Source organism: Dermacentor silvarum, chromosome 3 (genome assembly GCF_013339745.2).
Source record: "Dermacentor silvarum isolate Dsil-2018 chromosome 3, BIME_Dsil_1.4, whole genome shotgun sequence".
Lineage (NCBI taxonomy): Eukaryota > Metazoa > Arthropoda > Arachnida > Ixodida > Ixodidae > Dermacentor > Dermacentor silvarum.
This window is the reverse complement of record NC_051156.1, coordinates 72,042,813-72,049,591: the sequence shown is the minus strand read 5'-3', so window position 1 is coordinate 72,049,591 and position 6,779 is coordinate 72,042,813.

Below are 6,779 nucleotides of genomic sequence, written 5' to 3'. Positions count from 1 at the left end.
ATTGAAATGTTCCGAACCGCTTTGCAGTTCAGTGCCTTATTGATGGTTTTCCAAACTTGGTATGGGCGCCGTCGATAGATGTCAGAAAACATGTGGTCATAGTAGGAGGCCTCTGCCTTTTTCAATGCGACCGTTAGTTGGTTTCTGTAAGCTTTAAATGCTTCAAATTCCTTAATATCTCTTGTGTGGAAAAACTTCTTAAAAAGGCGACCTTTTTATAGCTTTGATAACCCGACTTTTTTTTGTTTTTCTGTTAGCTTTGGCGCTTACATAAGGAAATTATTAGTGAATATAGATAGGAATTCATAATAGCTCTAATTTGGGTCTAGCTTATAAACAGAGAACCAATCTTCCCTCAGCATGCGCATGCGGGATTAGGTCATATTTTTGTTAGACGTACATCTATGTTTAAGATATCATGGCAAGTTATTTCCTTTCCTGTAGTTTTAGGAAAAGCAACAGAGACGGGACAGTGGTCACTTACGCCGGTGCATACCGTGCCAGCTGCGCCTACATCAGTGTCTATGCTGACGATAAGCAAGTCTAGTAGGGACTGGCAAGTTGTCGTTATGCGTGTCGGTGTAGTAATGACGTTATTGTAGCCACAAGCGTAAAGTTTGTTAAGGAATTCTCGGGAGGTCTAATTATCCTTCAGAAGGTTTATGCTAAAGTCACCACCTATTAGAGTGTCATACCGATGACATGTTGAGCATTGTTATATTTCTTCAATAAATTCCAAGAATACACTCATATCACCAGACGGGGGGGGGGGGGGGGATAAAGCGCCACGTACATGTTGATATTGCTCTTTATGCAAAGCATTCATAATCAGCTGTAATGCACGCAAAATCAGGGAATATGTTGCAGAGCATGTGTTTTTTACGTGCATTGCCACTTCGCCACCACGTAGGCCACTTCGATTGCTAAAAAAGTTATTGTAGTTAATCATATTTAACATATATATCGCTTCTTTCATGATACCACGTTTCGGTCAGCATGATCACGTCGTACAAGAAGTTGTATTCGTTAAAGAATGTGCTTAACTCATCTAGCTTAGGGATGGCGGTACGTACATTGAGGTGAATGGCAGTGAACATGCCTTGGGACTGCGCCGGAATCCACCGGACTGCGCCGCTGGAATATTACATATTAGTGTTAATTTTAAAACGAAGCTTTTCTTTGCCCTTTTCTTCGCCTTTTTTTGGCTGCGGCAGGGCTGGGCTGGGCTGTAAGGCAGGCAGGCGTAACTCATACACAAAGCGCCACTCCTACCTTTCTTCTCATTCCTGCATTTTCATGTAGTTATGATGGTATCATCGTCGTCATTCTGTCATTGTGATTCCACTGCTATCATCCCATTGTGGCGATGCCCACGGCTTGCACTTTAAAAAAATTCCCTCGACCCTTCCACACCGTGAAGATGGTTAATCAGCGATGAAGAAAGGTGCGGCCCCGGTGCTTATCACTGAGTTAATCCCGTAGATTCATTATAGTATTTCTCAATTATGAGGTTGCACACACGTTCCGCTGTGACGGAGATAACGACGTCACTGATGGTATGCCCGCAGTCCACCGTTGTGGCCTGCGTTTGATGCCTCGAGTTTGCTCGGCGGCGTGGTTAGGAGCAGTTCGCCCGCCACTGCCACTTGCGATTCTTCGAAATTAAATTGCTTGAAAATTAAATCCTGTCCGTTGCGTAAGACAATGAATGGCTCGTGGATGGATGGAAACAACCTTATTAGAATGGCTCATACCCCCTTAAGCAATGGTGCATACCCCGTAAACTGTGATGTCATCGTTGTCACGCGAAAACTATGTACAGTCGTCATCATTCTAGCGTCGTCATACCTTTGTCGTCATGCCTCGTCATCACGCCGCTATCGTCGCACCATTGTCAACCCTACTGGCTGCTGGCTTGCACGGTGCAGGTTTGCACTGTCGGTCGGCTACCGGTTAGGCTTAATCAAAGTGGCCTGTAGTGGCAGGTGTTGTACGTAAGCACGGACGGGAACTCCTCCAGTGCTAATATGCCATCGTTATCATGCCGTTGTCGTCATTACATCGTCTTCATGCCATCGTGATCCTTCCTTCGTTAACAAGGCATCGTCAAACTTGCGCCGTCTTCACTCTGTTGCTATGACTGCGTTGTCATATCGTTATTCTCACGCCACCATCTTCGTGCCGTCGTCATGCCGTCCTCGTTATTCCATCGTCAATAGCCCGTCGTCATGCCATGGTCGTCATTTTGTTGCCGTCATGCACACGTCCTCATGCCGGCGTGGTTGTTCCGTCGTTGTTATTTTTTCGCTGTCGTCATGCTCTTGTCGTCGTGCAGTTTGGTCACACAGTCGTATTTATGCCATCGTGGTCGTTCCGTCGCCGTCATTCGTGGCATGTGGATGATGAAGCGCAATAAGTTTATGTTGAATGGGGCAATGGTATGGTATGGTAAAACTTTATTATTGTCCGTCGGAACGCGCGTCAGCACGTAGCGGGCCGCTCCCACGTCGGCACAGAAAGGCCGAGCCTCTCTGCTGCGTCGCGGGCCCGATGGACAGCCCATAGCTGTGCTTCAAGATCGGGGCTGCTTAGGACAGCCTCCCATTTGGTCGACGTGACATCGTCGCCGTCGTGTAACGCGGGGCACCGCCAGAGCATGAATGGGGCAATTTCCAGTAAAAATGTGTCCAAATGGGTCATGTAATGTCTACTTACAAATTGTCGCTTAGCAGGAACGACGTTCTTCCCAAACACGAAAGCTTTGCTTAAACCGATTCCCACAGTGTGGGGATCTACGATATCCACCGAAGCGTGTTAAACAGACGTTTTCCTATTTGGCTCTCTTTATATGCAGCCCTTCACCGGGACAAGCAGACGTAACCGTGCTTTCAGCAGTCGAACGCCATGCCCACTCAGCAACTATAACGGGTACACATGCAAAAACGGCGAAACGGGCCTATGATATGTAACAGCCCACCATGGGACTTAAGTAACAAATCTTGTTGCTTCGTAGACGACAGTCGACGGATTTTGACTTCCCCTCCAATCAGGGAAAGAGCTTTCACTTTGAAGATTCTCGTGTTGGTTTGTTCACTTTCAAAGGTTTTATTTGTCCCTGCATTTTCTTATTTCTCCTAGCCGTAAAATATCGAGCGTTACGAAAAACAGGCCATTTGCATGTGGACGAACGTTTTACATGTACATAGAGTTCTAGACAGACATCTGTTTGAACGCTATGCACAAAATCACAAGATATAGTAACCATTCGACTGATCAATATTTTTTTCTAAATTATTCTAACTTCCAAACCTTGTGTCATATCATGCATAACAGTATCCCCGTATAGAGAGCATCAGTTTGGCTGGCGGCTGATGGCCTTGCTTCCTCAGCCACCACTGGGGTATGTTTTCTTTGTTCCCGAGAAGGGGTCCCAAAAAATCTGACAAAACTGCAGCCGGCTGTGAAACGTGCACTACTGTTATAGTTCCCCAGTTCGAAAACCATTCATTTCGGACCTTTCATTTATTGCAACTGTATCCAATATTTCCAATCGACTTTCAAGTATTAGAAGAGGTTAGTTTAAGTGGATATGGTTACTTATAACCATTTTGCATGTTCTGATTGCTTCAAACAAACAAATCCATTATGCTTATAATTCCAGCAGGCATTTTTGCACATCTAGTGCTATGGTACTGAAACTGTTCACCGCGCTTCACTAAAGCAATGAATTGAAGTATTCGAATTAGCACAAGAATGCACGACGCATAACTACGCACTTTTTTTTTCAGATTATAGCTCACCGCTCTGCAACGAGCGAATGTACAATGAGCTTAGTGGTTGCAAGACTGGGTATATTTTCCGATACACTTATGAAGATCGCACAGGACGATGCCTCGAGGTCATTTCCTGCGAAGAGAACACGAACCACGGATTTCAGTCTAGGAAAGAGTGCCTGGAAACTTGCTACCGTAAGATTACTTGCATATTTCCTGAGCTGGAGTCTGGCATCAGTATTGAGATGAAACGGCATGTGGACGCGGCGTTATTGTCGGCAAGTCTAAAATAACCAGTGTGAAGGCGAATGGATTTCTTGTACTTTAACGCCTACTTTCTTTACGCAGTTCTCATGTGGAAAGACATCATCCGGACAAATGACGCCTTAGAACTAGTTCATAGTTCCGAATGATTCAGGTGTAGCGTAAATATCGCCCTCGAAAGAGGAAAGGCAAAGTCCTGTTTTGATGGCGCTAGCACCTAGCGACATTATGTTTCTCAAGGAGCCCGCCGGAAGTCGGCCTCAGGCAACCGGAAGTTGAGGTGTCTCCTAAACCGTAACAATGATAAAAGTGCCGGCAGATCCCACGCCCTGTGGGAATCGATGTTACGCGAAGCAGTTTGAAGGGAGCCTACCAAGTTAACGAAACGACCATGAGATCACCAAGACGTAGGCCGCTCTTTTATGACTTACATGACATGCATGTCATGACATTCATGTCATGAGTCCTTAGGAGTCCCTTTAGGTACACCTAAGATACCTTAAGGCGAAAGCCTTAGTCATGCTCAGGACTATGACTTCGACCATCAACCTTTAGGCTTTCGAATTCCTTCACTTAGTACCATATCCGAACCCACTTCATTGGTTTTTGAGTGTTATTCTTTTTTTCCTGAGTCATTGTTATTTTCGCTGAGTCGTGGTCATGAAAATGACTTCTACCACAATTCTTTAGTGTTTCCTTCACTTAGTGCCCACCTCCGAACCCATTTCAGTGTTTTTGAGTTTTAACCTTTTCGCTGAGTCATTGCCATTTTTACTCAGTCATGGTCATCACTATGATTTATACTATTATCCTTTAGTGTTTTCTTCACTTAGTATCACATCCCAACCGATTCCATTGGTTTTTGAGTGTTAATCTTTTTTCCCTGAGTCATTCTCATTTTTGCTGAGTCATGGTCATGACAATGATTTCTACCACAATTCTTTAGTGTTTCCTTCATTTAGTGCCCACATCCGAACCCATTACCAGTGGCTTTTGAGTGTTAAACTTTTTTGCTCGCTCATTGTCACGACCTACATTACACGCATATCATGACATTATGCATCAACCTATCATTTATGTTTGTCATATACTCTTGCCACAATATGCCAAATTTGGTACATTCCAAGTTAACGAAACGAGCCTGAGAGCACAAAGACGTAGGTGGCTAGATCGATGGATGGATGGATAGATAGATAGATAGATAGATAGATAGATAGATAGATAGATAGATAGATAGATAGATAGATAGATAGATAGATAGACACTGTCAAAGTAGCAAATGTTCGCCAAAAATGCTTCGCATTTAAAACCTATATAAAAGGCGGTAATGTTTTAAGTTAAGAATTGCATTGAATAGATATAAGAGCATAAGTTTAGCTAAGGAAAGGAACAATGAACCATCAGGTCTTTCTCATAATTATGATGATTCACTATCATCATCAGTAGTGGCTCAAGCGTTGTCGTCTTCCACAACTGGCTGCGTTGCCGCTCATCATTCCAGCCTGGAATTTCACTTCTCTTCTGTCGTCGTAATGGGGAGGCCGCGCTTACGGGGGGGGGGGGGGGGGGGGGGGGGGGGCATGAGCCATTGCTTAAGGGGTATGAGCCATTCATTGTTCGTGTCCTAACGCGCCACACGTCACCAGTTGCTCCTCCTGGTGTGTTAGGAGAAGTACGCGAGTTAACCTAAGGCCTAGGGCCTAGCACCATTAAAGACACTTAAAGTGAATATTAAGGTAACCTTAAGTTTTTGCCAAGTATTTGTGAAATGTAGCGCTCTACACAATGGACTACGCACTATCACACTATTGGGCATGCTGCAAAATCTTCTGAAAGTATATATAGGAACTATTGAGTAGTAGGCGTATTTCTTGCTGTGCTAATCATAAATCATGAAATGGGCTGCATACGCATGGTACATGCATGGCTGTACACTCATATACGTATACGCTCTACATGTGAAATTCTGGCCCGTAATACACATAGCTTTCTAACTAAAGTCTGGAAAGAGTGTACACCTGAGGTGTTCTAATGCCATCTCATACCAAAGGACGTGTTAGAAGAAAGCCAATTTCTGCCGTCGTCTTAATTGTTCCTGTAATATCAAACTTATAATTATACGCGGTACCTCAAAGCTCTGATTTAATTGTGGTTTAACGGGAAACCGGAACGTGTAGGCTAGGTTAGCATTACTGACACGTGAAAAACGTGTTCAGTTGGGGATATATCAGTCAATGAAACATTTAATTACATTACTATACTAATTAGGCTATACATCATGCTATTTCATCGAGTTTATTATAAATGTACTTTCCATGGCTAGAAAAAAAAACGATGAACAAGGTATTACAACTTTCGTTGGAGCGGAAACTCTGTCTGGGCGAACTATTATAGATACTACGTTGCAACGTTTTAAGTTTATATACGTATTTTAGAACCCACTGCGTTTGCTCTGATGTGTGTTTATTCCCATCGTTTTTGGTTTTTTTTTCATTTCTACAACAAGAAGCAAATAGCGCAACAGACAGGACGTAGAAGACATGAGAAACAGCAGTCGATTCTTAATAACAGCCAGCAGTTCACTCTGTGCAACTGCTATACAGTGTTTTCGTTTTGTTTCGCTGCAAAAAACGCTTGTTAAAATCCCGCGAAGTGCAATAGAATTACTTTATTATAGATAAGTTATATGTTACAGGACATCACGTGCAAGATAAATCAATGTTCTCATAATTAGGAGTATAT